The sequence below is a fragment of the Coptis chinensis genome, chromosome 7 (genome assembly GCF_015680905.1).
Source record: "Coptis chinensis isolate HL-2020 chromosome 7, ASM1568090v1, whole genome shotgun sequence".
Classification (NCBI taxonomy): Eukaryota; Viridiplantae; Streptophyta; class Magnoliopsida; order Ranunculales; family Ranunculaceae; genus Coptis; species Coptis chinensis.
The window spans coordinates 40,404,495-40,421,797 of NC_141462.1; the positions used below are offsets into that span (position 1 = coordinate 40,404,495).

Sequence of the window (17,303 nt, forward strand, 5' to 3'; positions counted from 1 at the left end):
GCACTTATAAATTGCCGCGATGGTAAGATGTCCTTATCTTTTGGCCATCTTACAGTTGAGGTAAATGTTTTTAAAATGATGAAACAATTACCAGATTCGTCTATAGATGGGGAGGTTAGCATGATCGAGAGCTTAGCTCAAGATTATTTTAACAACACGTTTCTCAAAAATAATATGTACAAATTCCTTTCTTTTGGAACTTCAGATTTTGTAAATGACTCCTACTTAGAGGAAGTCAACACCATCCTTGACTCCACACCAATTGTAGACCCTTCGGTTGCTCCATATACTGAGTATGAAGACTTGCTACCTAAGCAAGTATTCATTATGCAAAATGAGGACCCAGACAAAACATCTATTGATTTTCCTTTCACCCCAGTGCCTAAACCTCTTCCCCCGGAGTTAAAATATATTCAACTTGATCCGGATGGTAGTCATCCGGTAATTATATCTTCTCTGTTATCTGAGAATGAAGAGACACGTTTAATCCGGGTGATTAGGGAACATCGGTCTGCGATTGGTTGGTCCCTAGCCGACATTAAGGGTATTGACCCTAATGTTTGCACTCATCGTATCCATTTGGAGGATAACGCGAAGACTTCTCGCGAACCTCAGCGTCGCTTGAACCCTGCCATGAAAAAGGTGGTTAGGGAAGAAGTCTTACGATTACTCGATGCGGGTATCATATACCCAATCTTTGATAGCGAATGGGTAAGCCCCATTCATGTAGTTCCTAAGAAATCGGGAGTTACCATGGTACGTAACGGGAAGGGTGACTATGTTGTCACACAAGGTCCTATGAAATGGAGGATCTGTATTGATTACAGACGTTTAAATGCTATGACACGAAAGGATCACTTTCCTTTACCTTTTATAGATCAAATGCTCGAACGCCCTAACCGGTCATGCTTTTTATGTTTTTTACGATGGCTACTCGGGCTATTTTCAGATTATTATTGATATTGATGACCAAGAAAAGACTACCTTCACATGTCCCTTTGGAACGTATGCCTATAAACGAATGCCTTTTGGCCTTTGTAATGCTCCTGGTACCTTCCAACGGTGTATGCTTCATATATTTAGTGACATGGTAGAGCGCTTTATGGAAGTTTTCATGGATGATTTTTCTATCTATGGAGACTCCTTCCGCGATTTGTTTTGTCTAATCTGGCTAAGGTTTTGACACGGTGTGAAGAAAAGAGCCTCGTTTTAAACTGGGAAAAGTGTCATTTCATGGTGAAAAAGGGCATAGTACTAGGTCACATTGTATCTAGTGATGGCATCGAAGTAGATAAGGCCAAACTAGATAAGATAGCAACTCTACCTAAACCACGGACTGTCCGTGATATTAGAGCCTTTCTAGGCCATGCAGGTTTTTATAGGCGGTTTATTAAAAACTTCTCGAAAATAGCTAGGCCTTTAACTAATCTGCTTTTGAAAGATGCAATCTTTGATTTTAATTTTAACTGTAAGCAGGCTTTTGAAAATTTAAAAGCCGCCCTAACCTCTACACCAATTATACAGCCTCCCGATTGGTCTAAACCTTTCGAACTCATGTGTGATGCTAGTGACTATGCAGTTGGTTCAGTCTTGGGACAAAAACTAGATAATAAGTCCATTGTTATTTATTATGCTAGTAAAACCTTAAACGATGCTCAACGGAATTATTCAACTACCGAAAAAGAATTCTTAGCCGTCATTTATGCTTTAGATAAGTTTCGTCCTTATTTGGTTGGTTCTAAAACTTTAGTTTACATGGACCATGCAACCCTTAAGTACCTTCTTGCAAAGAAGGATGCTAAGCAGAGATTAATCCGATGGATCCTTCTCCTGCAAGAGTTCATATTAGAAATAAAGGACAAAAGACACTACAACAAAAGGGGTCTTTTGCAGCGCACCCTTTTGCAACGCCAAAAAATTGTTGTTAAAGGTCACCTATTGCAACGCCATATGGGGCTGCTAAAGGTTTGTCGTGCTATTAGCTTAACTGTACATAAATTTATTTATTGTGACACCTCTTGCGTGGCAAATAGTTATAATTTTTTTTTTCAAAAAACATAAAATGCAATTTTTATAGAGAGCTTTATCATTTACCACGCCATTGTTGCTGTTAAAGTTAACTCAATCATTTGTGATGCCACTTTCGTTGTAAAAACCTTTTGTAAATGTCCATGTTTTATTGGATGTAGTATGTGTTGCAGCTAGAGAAGCGCTGCTATTGGGCTTTTTATGGGCGGGAGTTAATTTCTTTTAAAGGTTTTTTTATGGGCGGGCCTATTTTTATTGTTGGCGCTCCAACAAAAAACCAAAAAATAAAAAAGTAAAATCCAAAATCCAAAACCCTAAATTGGTTTTATTTTTCTCATCTTTTTCTCTTCTTGTGCCGCCACCATATTGAAAACCCAAATCCAACAGAGATAGTAAAAGAGCCTTTTGAATTTTGTTGGTGTTCATAGTACGTTGTACTCTCATTCAATAATAGGTTGTGTACATGGACAAGTACACAAGTACGAAGTTGGAGAAGGTTGGACATATACGGAAAAGTGTACAAGGCTCGGGACAAGACGACCGGGTCAATTGGTGGCCCTCAAGAAGACGCTGCTGGAAATGGACCGAAGAAGGTGTGCCCCTAACTGCTCTTTCGAGATTGCCCTCCTTCGGATGCTCTCTCGAGTCTCTATCTGGTCCGATTGCTCTGCGTCGAAAGCACGCCGACAACAAGAACGGGAAGCCCCTTCTCTACCTGGTCTTCGAGTACCTCGACACGGATCTCATCCGAGCTTCCTCTACCAATTGTGCAAAGGGTGGCCCACTGCCCATCGCCACGTGCTTCTTCAGAGATCTCAAACCCCAAAATCTTTTGGTTGACAAGGACAAGGGCATACTCAAGATTGCCGATCTTGGCCTTGGAAGAGCCTTCACCGTTCCTCTCAAGAGCTACACACACGAGGTGGTGCGCTTTTTTTCCTTTCCTTTTCCTTTTCCATTTCCATTTCAACTCTAACCTTCCTTCTTCTGCTATTCAATTCTTATTATTATTACCAGATTGTAACTCTGCAGTGCGAGCTCGAGAGGTTACGCTCAACACACTACTCAATGCGGTGTCGATGTATGTGGTCCGGTGGGGATGCATATTTGGTCCGTCAGAACCCTATTCTTTTTATTTTTCAATCAACAATAATTACATCTTCCTAAATTGTTTTTCTTGGTGTAGCTGAAATGGTCAGAGACAAGCCCTATTTCCCCGGTGATTCCGAAATGCAACAGTTGCTTCATATATTTAGGTACTTTCCTCTCTCTTGCTTTGTCTATCACAAATTTGTGTTGATTTTACGAGAAATTCACAAAGCAAATAGTTCACTGTTCTGTAAGTAGAAATGGATATTTATATTTCTACAAATAAAAGTGAAGAATTTTGCCTCAAACAAGTTTTGAGGCACTCTTCAAGTACACTGTATGTGAATTAAAGCTTTTAAACCATCACATCGTTCCTTATGGAATAAAACATGCAGAAGGTTTAGTTGATTCTAGAGAAACTAATACTTCTAAAGGTGAACCTGCACTATCTAATAGAGTGGTTTTTCTACTATATTATTACTATAAAAATGGGGATGACACCAACTTAAAGGAAGACGATCGTGGTGGTGATCTAAGTTGAGGTGGTGGCTTCTTTGGCTTAGCAATGGAAATAACAAACATTGAAGACACAACTAGTAACACAATAAAAATGGAGCTTTGGTTGCCATTGCAGCCAGATAGTTGATGATTAACAAATGCAGATGAATATAAAATCCTGATGGAAGGATGCGACCTTATATAGGCCTTAAACCATAAACCATTTCTTGTGATATATAGCTATCGTCATATCATCATTAAAGATATAGATATATAATTATTACTCATTAGTATTAGTGAAATAGTGAGTGTCATCATCACTAGCTACCAACTTGGTTTGTGCATCCCATTTTGGATATATAGGCTGTAAGTTTTGTTTGTTTGTTTTTATTTTTTTTCTCCTTATGTTAATTTCATATTTTCAGACCATATTCTCAACTGAATATTATGTTAAAGTAAACAAAGTCTGTAAATAGAAAAACAAACAAGTAGATTCATTATGCATTTATGATCGAAACCCAAGGAATATTTCTGCTCATATGAGAATGTCCATTACCGTGACGTTTTGGATTTGTAATGTAATAAATGGTTTGTTACTTACCTTCCCTTGAAAAAAAAATATATATTTGAGTGCATCCTATCAGAGAAACTTAGACCCTAAAATAATGCATACACGTTTGAAATTTCAAATTCGTAGGAGCCTCAACTTGAAAAAATAGTGGGTTTTTAGTGCCCATCTAAGACTGACTCCAAGCGAATGGAGTGGCTCAAAGACGCAGGTGATCAAAATAAATCATATAGCTCTGCTTGGGAAACAACCTGTTTGCTTTTGTCAAACTACATTTGAGTTAGTCAAATATTACCTGATAGAGGTCTAAAATTGGATCATCCCATCATGTTATTTGGTATATCGTTGCCTTCGTTTGTCATTATTGTTGAACATCTATAGCCATTTCATTAATTCATTGTACAAAAGATTAATTGAGTGTCAAGACGCATTAAGTCATTAAAGATATATATCCTCATTCAGGAATCGGATTGGTTTACTCTTGTTTCATAATTATTCATATTATTTGCTATTTCTAGAGAAGATATTTAAATTGTTAACATGCTAGCTTTGGCAATACATGCATGTGATCTGATAAGATTCATGTGTGTGTGTGCAATGTGACTGAAGATGCCTAATTGCACGATTGGAAACACGGACCAAAGGGTAGATGGAAGTGGTCTGAACTTGCAACTAGTAACCATCACATACATTTTAGGATAGATCAACTCATACATGCCGGAGCTTCATATATGTGCTGCATTTGGCGGGTCGTGGAAATGATAGTTGGGCACGACCTTTCACCAAAACCAATTATAATGCCACCGAAGCAGAAACTCTGATTTTCCATCATTTTAACTTGCATTTAGACAATATAATATTTTGTCCCTGTATTATTATTTTTAGAATTTATTTGTCCGCTTTGGCTGTTAGTTTTTACTCACCAAGTTGATTTGGCGAACCTAATTAAAACAAACAATAAAAAAGCAGATCAAAAACAACTGGATCTAGTCTATCATGGTCTATGGAGACATAAGAGGACTAGAGTCTAGACATCAAGTCAATAGATAGTACAGCCGAAGTTGATGACAAGTTGACATCTTTGATCCTGTGTTTCTTAAGTTTGTGTGAGGAGATTGATGTGCATAGTTCTAAACTGCTAACAAGTTATACATATGAATACTACTATAATAGATGAAGTTGGGATTCCGGAGTTTAGGTTGCCCCTTAGCATGATAGGTGGGAGCTCATTATTTGCTGTCTTTGAAGAGTGTCTTATAGTATAATATCATGACACTTTTGTCAAGTCAAGCGTGATGCACCTCTACTAGAATGCATTTGAAAGATTATGTATTTTATCTTTAAAGTTGCAAAATATTGATTGGGTCTGTTCACCCTGATTTAGGAATTTTCCAATTTGCTCATTTTCTTCTTGTTTGTGTGATAAACCGCTGTCAATTTGGCCACTATACATTGCATAATGTCTTGTTGAAATGGTATTTCAACAATTTATCATTTGTGGATGAAACCTGAAATAAGCTGATTTATAATGTTTTAACTAATCTTTGTCTTTATGTAGTCATAGCGGTGTGGGTACAGTTATGCTCCTGAGAATATGCTCTTTATAGTACTTTTGTTTTACTTATTTCTTTTGCATATTACCTGAGTTACCTTATTTTGCATTGAAGGTTGTTGGGAACACCATCTGAGGATCAGTGGCCGGGAGTTAGTTCATTGCGAGATTGGCACGAGTATCCTCAGTGGAAGCCTCAAAACTTGGCACGTGCAGTTCCAAATTTGGAACCTGAGGGAGTTGATCTTTTATCGGTAATCAGTGGTGCTTTAAGTTGCAAGTTGCATTTCTAAGTTTTATTTAACTTGTCAAGTTGCATGCTAAAATTCATAAAGTCTTACGAACCTCATAAAGCTTGGCTAATGGAATTCATAATAATCGAATAAATAACAACATTGGATGGACTTGATGAAACAACGTCAGGTTTTAATGCTTCGAATGTTGGATTTATGATGACCATTTTTTAATTGCCATTGTTGTCCTATTTCATTCATCAGGTCTACATAGCAATTTTTCCCGAGTGTATTGGCATTAAATGTACAGTTGCTAAGTTATAAACCAGCTAAAACCTAGTAATCAGTGAAGTATAGGAAAAACTCTTATTAACATATTAATCTTTTTTCTTGAAACAAGCAGAAGATGCTCCAATATGATCCCGCAAGTAGGATTTCAAGAAAGGCAAAGACACTGATCACCCATACTTCGACAGCCTTGACAAGTTTCAGTATTGACTTCATCGTTTGATGATTTTGTTTTTTGCGAGTAGAACTACTGTGTTGATGTTTATGGATTAAGTGGATGCATTACATTGCGTCTCACTGTCTTGTGTGCTTTATCATCTTGGTATTTGCACTTGCTTTCTGCAATTTGTTGGGTATAAATCTAGCTACTGTAATATGGAGCTGTTACATGACTGTTATGTATAATTTCTTACGCCTTTACTTACATTTTATATTAGTTTTTGACTATTTTTGTCTTCTTATTTGATATGTACCTTCATGAATGTGATCGAGTTATAATTTTGATAAGTTCTTTCTAAGCTTTTGGCCATGGGCACCAATTTACGCATATAGGAGGTGCATAGTTTCACATGTATTGCCAACTTGAGTATATATTAGGTTTATTAATGTTTCTAATAAATTTACTTACGTGATTTTTTTTTTTTTTTTTTTTGTTGTGCCAGATTGGTCGATTGGTCGCTAGAAGTAGTAGAATCAAGAAGAAGCTCCGAGTGGATGCTGCTCAAATTAGCATGTTATAGACATTATTTGTGGAATTTTAGTCTTGAATAATTCGTCTAAATTTAGTTGAACGTTGTTAAGATTATGTGAGACGATGTTTTTTCATAAAAAATATTTATGTGAATTCTTTAAGATCTTTTGTATTGAATGATTTAGTAATGAAATTCATTTTGTTATGATTTGTGGTGAATTGTTTTAGGGTTATTGTGTTCTATAAAAATTGTTTTGGGCAGGATTATGTAAATGGAAATGTACAGGTATATGTATGAATTGCACCATTTGCAATGCTAAATGCGTCCCAAATAAAGCACAGGAGTTTATATCATTCGCAACAATTTTGGTGTAGCTAAAAGCTTTGATTCTACAGTAACGTAGATATCTTTTGCCACGCTTGGTGTGTGGCTAAAATTTTGGACGTCTTTTGCCACGCCAAATGTTCAGCTAAATATTTAAATTTCCCGCACTATGTAGGCAAATATTTAAACTTTCCGCAACTTAAATAGTGTTGCAAAAGGTTGCCTTTTGCGACGCCTAGTTGTGTAGCTAAAGGTATCACTTTTGCAATGCTATCCTAGTTGTTACAAGCTCTCTTTTGTGATGCCATGCGCTGTAAATAGTTTGAAAAATATTTGCAATTAATTTAATTTTAATAAATGAAGTAGCAACGGAATTAGTGTATTAGCAGCACCCTCAGGCATCGCAACAAACTAGAAACATTTGCCACGCCACCTTTGGCGTTGCATTTGAGTATTTGAGACGCACTTTTTAGCCACGCCTTTGCAACGCCATCTGGTGCGTTGCGACAGATCTTTTGCCACGCTCAAAGGCACCTTTAGCGATGGAGTATGGCGCTGCTAAAACCATGCTCTGTTGTAGTGAGAGGGGTCAAAAACGTAGTTGCCGACCACTTATCTAGACTCACAAACGACGATCAGAGTGATTCTGAGTCCATACCAGACTCTTTTCCTGATGAGCATCAGATGCTATTTTTTTCACCATGGGTATGCCGACATTGTAAATTATTTAGCGGCTGATGTTATGCCTTATAATTGGTCAAGAAATGAACGTAAGAAGTTCTTGGCGAAGTTAAGTTATACTACTTTGGGATGAGCCCTACCTTTTAAGTATTATGCGGATCGATTATTCGTCGTTGTATTCCCCAGTGGGAATATAATGAAGTTCTATCGTTCTGCCATGACAAAGAGTGTGGTGGCCATTTTAGTGGGATGAAAACAACCGCTAAAGTTCTTCAATGTAGATTTTATTGGCCTACCCTTTTTAAGGATGCCCAAGTGCATTGCAAGACCTATATTTGTTGCCAACAACTTGGGCGAATCACAAAGCGTAATATGATGCCATTAAATCCAATCTTGATAGTAGAAATTTTTGACATTTTGGGGCATTGATTTCATGGGTCCCTTCCCTGTTTCCTACGGTTTCATTTATATTCTAGTTGTCGTGGACTACGTGTCTAAATGGATAAAGGCCCTAGCTTGCCGTAGCAATGACCATAAGACCGTTGTATTTTTTATTAAAGAATATATTTTCTGTCGGTTTGGCATTCCTAAAGCCATCATTAGTGATGGTGGAACACATTTTTGCAATAGAGTTGTTGCATCCCTAGTGAAAAAGTATGGAGTTATACACAAAGTAGCAACTCCTTATCATCCACAAACTAGCGGACAAGTATAAGTTTCTAATAGGGAAATCAAAAAGATTTTAGAAACAACTGTAAACCCTGATAGGAAAGACTGGTCGAAGCGTCTATCGGATGCCTTATGGGCGTATAGAACTGCTTTCAAAACTCCTATAGGTATGTCTCCCTTTAGACTTGTATTTGGGAAACCATGTCATTTGCCCGTTGAATTAGAGCACCGTGCTCTGTGGGCTATAAAAAGCCTTAACTTCAATATTGATAAGGCGGGTGTCAAACGTAAGTTGCAATTGAATGAGCTTGAAGAAATCCGTAGCGATTCTTACGATCTCGCGAAGGATTATAAAGCTAACATGAAACGTGTTCATGATAAGCAAATCTTGCGCAAAGAGTTTATGGTCGGTCAAAAGGTCTTGCTTTACAACTCCCGTCTACATATTTTCCCAGGGAAACTAAAAACCCGTTGGTCTGGTCCTTTTCTGGTTACTGAAGTCACCCTTTACGGGGCAATCACCTTGGTAAATCCCAATGACAACAATACCTTTCAAGTTAATGGTCAACGGTTAAAACATTTTCACGAACTTCTGTCCCCTGATGTAGAGGAAGTCCTTTTACAGGACCCTGTCTATGAGGATTGATCCTTGTCATTGGTGCACTTCCTTTCACTTCCATATAGTGGTAAGTGCACCATTCAGGTAACCGGGCCCTCCCTATGGAGTGTGTGGCTGTAAGTACCGGATCCTAAGTCCATGGTTAACATAATTCACGTTTTCCACTTTTGCATGTTTTCTCGGTTTTTGAGTCATGTTCCTCTATGGGGTGAATTATGTATTTATTGTTTTTCATTTTTCTTATAATAAACTAAAAAATAAATAAAATAAATAATAAAAAATTCTTAATCATAGAAATAGCAATCCAACAAGTCTTGGGAATCTGACTTTAAATGACCCACGTTAGAACAAATTTTGTGTTTAAAAATTTGTTTGGGGGTGGGGAATCGGTCTTTCCATTTGGATTGCTCGAACTTTCCATTTGTGTTGCTTAGGCCCATTACTTGTAGTTCAATAGGGTTGACGTTATCTTAAACTTAGATTTCCTTCGTTCGCATAACTTACGTCACACACGCACTTTGAGGCGTTTTCCACCTTTTTATACGTCACCCATGGTTGGAATTGAGTGTTTTATGGATCATTGAATTGGAAATTCTCTACTAATCATTTCCATAACTCATTCACCAAAATCGAACCAGTAACGAACCGGCAAATTGAATTTGAAATTGTGCGAAAAATCGGAAAATTTCGGAATTCAAATTGGGCTTGGGCCCAAGCCGCATGCACGTCTGTGCGTCTCCTTCCTTCCCAAAAACACACAGTGTTTCCTTTTCCAATCCCGCTGGTTACCAAGGTTTAAAACAAACCTTGAACACCAAAATAAAAAAAAATAAAAATAAAAAAAGAGAGAGAGAAGAAAACCTAACTACACCCACGCCAAGCAATTCAATCCAACTAAAATCTTCTCCAAACCATTACCACCACCACCCCAACTCCGAAAACAGCCACCAATTCAAGTAACCACCACCGCCACCACCATTGTTTTTAGTTGTTTTCTTCAAACTCGCCTCCCCCACAGTCTACAAAACCATTAGTTGTCTCAGAAACTTCAATGGCGCTACGACGAAGAATTTTGCCGGAGCACGCGTTTGCTGCCTACAGCTTCGCGCCATTTTACGACGCGGAGATGATTAGGAGGGATTGGAACGGACTGTGGTACTTGAATGAGGAGTTCTATCACTATGATTTGGTAGAATAGTTTTATAAAAAGTGAGAATTGGAGGGGGATAGGATTTTCATAAAGTTAGCAGGAACGAGGAGGGAAGTAACGAGACAGTTGTTGGCTGAACTGTTAGGAATTACACTTGAAAGCAACCTAGTAATAACAATTCAGGAATCCCAGTATACTGGAGTTCCTGCTTTGATGAAAGATACTGTCGTGGAGGGTGAATACAATCCGACGTCTCATTGCGTCCGCCAGTCAACCCTGAAAACTAATCAACTGGCTGTAGCTCAGTGGATTGGTAGGAACGTCCTAGGCAAAGACAAAGTCAGCGATATCGGTCTGCAATGTCTGCACGTTCTCTGGATTTTGCAAACAAATAAGTATAATTTCTGCATCCTCGATTTAATGTTTAATGTGATTAGAGGAGTGGGAAAGAGCTTGGCCTCTTCCCGTGATTGATCACTAAGATCATGCTCTCCTTTAGAGTCATGTCGCAAAAATCTGCTCCTATTAAGATCAAATTGCATTCTAATGCAAGTATCTATATGGATTGCATCCAAGAGACTTGGCCGTTGTCTGAAGGAAAAGTGGTTGAGTCGGAGGATGAAAGGGAGGATATGACATGTCTGGATGATGATGCATTAGATAATTGTAGTTCTAATTTAGAACGCATGCAAGTGTTGCAAACTGGCTTGCGCCAAGGCTTATGGTATTTGTGAAGATATCCGAGATAGACAGATTGTAGTTCGAAATAAAAACGAACCTTCGTGACGAGACTTGAAATGCTCGAAAGGGTTCGGGACGATATCTTGTCTAACATGGAGACTATCCACCAAAGATCAACAAGCCCAAGATATCGATCTTCGGGATTGAGATGGAAGCACATCGCTTTGTTCCGGAATAGAGATGCTACGACGCATGCCACCCGTGGAGGATTCTTTTTCACCGAAGTCCGAGAGGCATGAGCGCCGTCGCCAAGGACAGATGGCTCAAGCCATTCTCCATCCCAAGACCAATCTCCATCTCAGGGTCCATCATCATCACAAAACTAGGTGTTCACCATCAGTTGTGTTCGCTGTTATTTCATTGTTTTGATTGTTTTATTAGTTGGATTTTAATTCAAGAGTAAATTTAAATATTAATATGTTTGTTTTATGTTGTTTGGATTTAAATTTTATTTTTAATATAATTGGTTATTTTCGAGTACTACTTGTTTTTATCATTAATCCCACCTTCCCGACTTGTTTGGGGGTGGTAATATTTATACCGAGCATAAGTCGTTATATGATCATCTGCTGTAAAGTTGTCTTGGAGGAAAGGTTGAGAATTTGGCCGATATCGGCATATCTATGATTATGTGTGGTGGTAGCATGAAATCTAGGAGAGTTTAGAAGTTACTATTCTAAATCCAGTATAAAAGATACCAGGATTTTTAGAAAATCAAGAAGATGGTTTGTTTCCGTTTTCGGGTTTGGAATATTTCTATTTCCGGAAATTGCCTTTAAACAATTTGGCAACTTGCTGATTCGTTTTGGAAGCGTAGAACCTATTTAAACCCCCTTCATTCTACATTAACAAACCACACTACACCCCACCATCATCCCTCACCTTTCACTCCAAGTTTTTCCTTCTTTTTCCTCCAAACTTTTGTTTCAAAGATTCTACGAAGCGCTGCCGCCTGCACACTTTGGAAATTTTGCTCGAGCGACCAGCCTCCCTCCTTGAGCGACTTCGCCCAAACACTGTTATTGCAAAACCCACGAGCGGAACCGGGCCCTAAGCGAAGCGCACCCGCGCCCTGCCTTCTGTGAACGCGGCAAATTCCAATTTTCGGAGGGTCATTCCAGGATTTTTTTTTTTTTTTTTTTTTTTTTTGGAACTGTTCAAAGAGTAGTTGAGATGACATCTCCTATAGTCATACCTGAACAGTCTTTCGAAGATGTGTTGGGCACCGACACCTATGGACATTGGTTCCGACACAGGATCCTGCAATTAGGATGGCGTCATCTACTGGTAAGTGATGACGATTCATATTCACCACAGCTTACTGCTTATTTCTACGACCACGTTAATTTCTATTGTAATCAGGATGGAGAACAATTATTCTCCGTCGTAGTCGATGACACGACACATAAATTCAATAAAAATGTGGTCGCTTTAGTTTTAGGATTACCAATACCTGATCCTGTTCACACATGGGCATATATGACCGATAATGCATACCTTTATGATTATACATATTTCCATGAGTATTATAGGGGAGGGGTATTTCGAGTAATGGACCAGGGGCGATATAGCATTGCCCTTGGTAGCCTTTCCCTAAACGTAGGCACCACCATGTTATTCATCCTGATGAATATTTTGAGGAATAATGATACCATTTCAAAAAACAAGATCTGCTGGTGACATTTTCTCTCGAATTAGGGACGCCACCGATATGACATCCCCCGAAGTTTTAGTCGCTAGTCTTAAGAGAGCCCAAAGCATGAGGCATAAGTATCTTCTTATGCCCGTTTCGTAAGCCGATCATGCGTTGTTGTTTACGTATTCGTGCACAATTCACAGATTGGAAAAGGGTTGAAGTCATGAGACCCACCAATTGGGTGGTTCAATCGTTCGCGAATAATGACTTGGCCGGGATGGCAGTCAGCCTCATTTGGTCACCCATTACATCCCATCGACATAATAACACTTAACATGTTAGCATTAGTAGATGATACATGGCGGCAAGCTTGGCAAATTATAATGGACCCGGGGATCTGAAGGAATCTCGCTCTTTGACGAGGAGGAGGATGCTTAAGTGGGAGATAAGGTAAGTTTTAGTTTTGTTATTGTTTGCTTATGTCCCAAGCAAATTAATTCTGTTAACCCCATAATGGGTGGAACTCTTATAGAGTTGCGTCAGGTATTTTATTTCCTATATTAGTATGTTCTAACCTTGTTTTGCAGATGTTCCAGAATTTCACGCGTTTCCATGGTATTTTTCTACCCTCTTTATTTAAATGCTTTGAGGACAAAGCATGCTTCTTGTTTGGGGGCATAGAAACACGTGTAATTAAGGCATCTGTTAGGATATAGATATGTATAATATGCATTTGTTTTCAAGTTAAAAATTTCAAAATATAAATAAATAAGTTTATGCTATACACTTAGGAATATTGGTATTGTTTTCTTTCTTCTCTATGCTCTTAACAATCTAGAAGTCTCAATGAGCTTTTGCATCGGAATAATTGTTAGAAACTTAGGTTAATATGTAGGTAATAATCTTTGCATCTATCTATAAATATATTACATGAGTATCTATGATTGTTAGCATAAAGTTTCTGAAATCTAAGGCTAGAGTACCTATTCTACAAATCCTGTGAGAATATAGCCTAAAGCCTTATATGAGCCGAAACATTTGAGAAATGACACAAGGGAGAAGTAAAATCGGATATAAATCACACGTCCACTTGCTTGATCACTATGACATATCCTAAGCGAGAATTTAGGCCCTCTTTGGATCGATATAGCCAGAAATTCAAACCTATGAATTATTTTCCGCTAGTCGCCTGCCCGAGCCTTTTTTTAGCCTTCCATAAACCACAATTCCTTTACCCCTGCTACAAAAACAAAACAAAATAAAAAAAAAAAAAACTTACCCAATCTAGAATAAGTCCGAGAATAGAATGAGTGAAGAAAGAAGAAGAGAAAAACCTGTGTAAACAAAAATTAGTTAGTTACTTCAGAAAAAGAAAAGAAGTTTCCATCCAAGGAAAAGAAAAAGGAAAATAGAAATAAATAAAAACTCCAAAAATAGAATAAAAGGGAGTCAAAAGCCAAAGAAAAGAAAAAGAAAATATGGCTAAGGATGGAAACAAAGTATAGAAGCAAAAGAAAATAACAAGGTTTTCTCTAAGTTACATAATATAAATACTCTATTATCTCAGACTTGTCCGTTTGAATATCCATTTCCTTCCTTCTTAAACCATCTCCTAATCCCCGCAACACCTAATAAAGACCTCTAGCTCAATTAGGAATAGGTTAGTGTGATAGTAAGTGGCAGATGCGTTTGATCAACTCCGGCTTCCTTGTTTGTCATTGAGATTGTAAGGTAAAGTGTGCCCACTGCACACTGGAGTAGCGAAACTTGAGCGGAAAAATCAGAGTGGTTTTTGTCTTGACATTTATGTGAGGACCTACTTAAGGACGCTTATTCGAAGTTTTCAAAACGAACCCATTAGGCATTTCATAGTATTACTCATAGTATATATATTTGTATCATAGATGATTGATTATTATGCATATATTAGTTTAGGTTTTTGACTTGGTTATTCTTATTCAATTGCTAGTGAGATGTATAGATAGTTGAGACATGAATGAGGAAACAATAGTTTTATTTCTTAGTCGTTGTAGTATAGATGAAGTTTGTGAGTACCTTCACTGGAAAACTCTCACGAGGCTATAACTCGTCCACTAGGGAATTCCTAGTGGTTTAAGGCCTTGTTGCATATGGTCAATGCAATCACACTCAAATAAAACGAGTAGATAGAACTCCATTTTTGTCACTTATTCTAATTTCTCATCTTTGCTTGAGGACAAGCAAAATGCTGTTTGGGGGTGGTTTGATAAGAGCCCAAAACTGTAGTTTTAACCCTGTAACAGTCATACTTTTAGACCAATTATGTGAGTAATAATTAAGAGTTAATATTGATTACGTGTTTTTATGCATTTCGGGCGTCAAAGTCCATTATGTGCAGAAATGTGCCACTTTAGCGAGATAAAGGAGCAAAGGTCAGTTGCTAAGGAGTTCTGTGATTAAAGGCTAAGATTCAAGAAGACAAAGCCTTTCTAAAGCCTGGTCAAAAGCTGAAAAGTCGACACGGGCAGAAACATCACTCAAAGTCGCCAGCATTCGAGCGGCCGTATCTTTGGACTCAGACCTCGGAATTGGGCCTACCTTATGTCAAAACGACCGGCTCGGAAAGAGCTTTCCAATGGTCTAAGTCGTGACTCAATCAAAGGAGCAGAAGTGGATAAAAAGTCTGTTGAAGTCAACTGCAGCTGAAGAGGCCTTTTGGATTTGAGGGTTTTGGGCCGGTTCTTCGCCCCAAAACATGGCTGGCACGATTTTGGATCTGGACATATAAAAACAAAAGTTCTCTTTGTTAATGGTAGCTAGTTAGACCCAAAACATTCTTGTTTTAGATTAAGTCTTTGCATTGTTCAATTGATTAGATAAATAAAATAGTTATTTTATCCCATGCACGATTTTTGATCTTTTAGACATTGTTAAAAACAAAAGAGGGTAGTTATAAAACCTCCAATGGGAAATTAGCTTCTATAAAATGATGGGTAGAAGGGTTGTTAATGGTATTAGCTTTTTGCCATGAACACTAGGGATTAGAACTTCAAATTCTTGCCGTAAAGAACGTAAGAATCGTACAAGAATCTATGCTAGGTTATTAAGTTGGATTCAAGGTGGATTCAATTCCCTCTAATCTTTTATCTAGATTCAAAAACAATCATATTTCCATAGCATTCGTAGTTTAAATTCAACATAATCAATTTTATATTGTATCGTAGTATAACACCCTTCGTAAAGCTCTCATTAGACTTAAGACTGATTAATTAGATTAGAAAACACTCCATGCTAGAGAACTAGGAGTGGAACGAATTTGTTACTCCACTCTATTTCGATAGAATTGAGAGTAGAAACTTTGATAAGCAATCTAGCATCATAAATAGTTTTAGTTTACTTACGTTTTGAGTTCATCGTTCATTTTGTAGGTAAACTATCAATTTTATGTTTTATCAAATAGTCATCAGGGTATGGTGAAGGGCATGGTCCGCAGAACAGAAGGAGAGTCATCTAACTTTAGGAAAAGGCAAGCATAGCAACTACAGTATGCCGCCATGGAGGAGGAGGCGGAGTTGTTGATGGGTCCGAAAACACTTGATGAGATCGAAATAGTGAATTTGGGGGTGGGGGAGGAAGAGAAATTTACATCAATAGGGTCCAATTTGCTGGATGAGCGGAAGAGTAAGCTAGTACAGTGCTTGTCAGAGAATAAAGATGTTTTTGTGTTGATATTTAAGGATATCACAGGGTTGGATCCAGGCTTTGCATGTCACCGTCTGCACATGAGGGATGATGCGAAGTCTGTGAGACAGAATATGAGGGGTGTGAGGCCAAAGTATGCTGAGGGGATTCGGGGAGGTTGAAATGAACGGGAATAATCAGAAAAGTGGAGTTCACAGACTGGTTGTCTAACATTGTCGTGGTACCCAAGAAAAATGGCAAGGTCCGTATGTGTCTCGATTTCACAGACGTCAACCTAGAGTTTCCTAAAGACAATTACCCCATACCGCGAGTGGATGAGCTAGTGAATAGAACGACATCCTTTTATGGATGAGCTACTGAATAGAACGAGATTCAAAATATTTTCATTTATGGATGCTTCTATGGGACACAATCAGGTCGCGATGTATAGGTCGGATCAGGAAAATACATCTTTTGTGGTGGAGGGTGGTACATATTGTTATACAAGGATGCTGTTTGGGTTGAAGAACGTCGGGGCCACCTTCCAGCGGTTAGGAGAAAAAATATTTTGAGAGTAAGATTCGAAAATGAATTGAAATATACATAGATGACATGGTGGAAAAGAGCATGTCGGAGGGAGAGCACTTAGAGGGCTTGAGGGAGACATTCAGCATACTGCGGACACATAATTTAAAGCTCAATCCAGAGAAGTGCATATTTGGAGTGACCACAGGAAAGTTTCTGGGTTACATTGTTACTCATCGGGGAATAGAGGCTAACCCCGAGCAAATAAGGTCCATGGTGGAAATGCCCTCCCCTCAGAACGTAACGGAAGTGCAACGGTTAGCGGGAAGGGTCAGGGCATTAAACCGATT

General features: G+C 38.3%; 1 pseudogene across 1 annotated transcript; it reads left to right on the plus strand.

Annotated features, from left to right (window-relative positions):
• Positions 1-2,491: 2,491 nt before the first annotated feature.
• LOC147487524 (cyclin-dependent kinase B1-1-like) lies at positions 2,492-6,738 on the plus strand (annotated as a pseudogene). The gene is made up of 5 exons (XR_015201680.1): positions 2,492-2,950; positions 3,046-3,138; positions 3,215-3,284; positions 5,851-5,989; positions 6,372-6,738. The product of XR_015201680.1 is annotated as a cyclin-dependent kinase B1-1-like (transcript).
• The last annotated feature ends 10,565 nt before the right edge of the window (positions 6,739-17,303 follow it).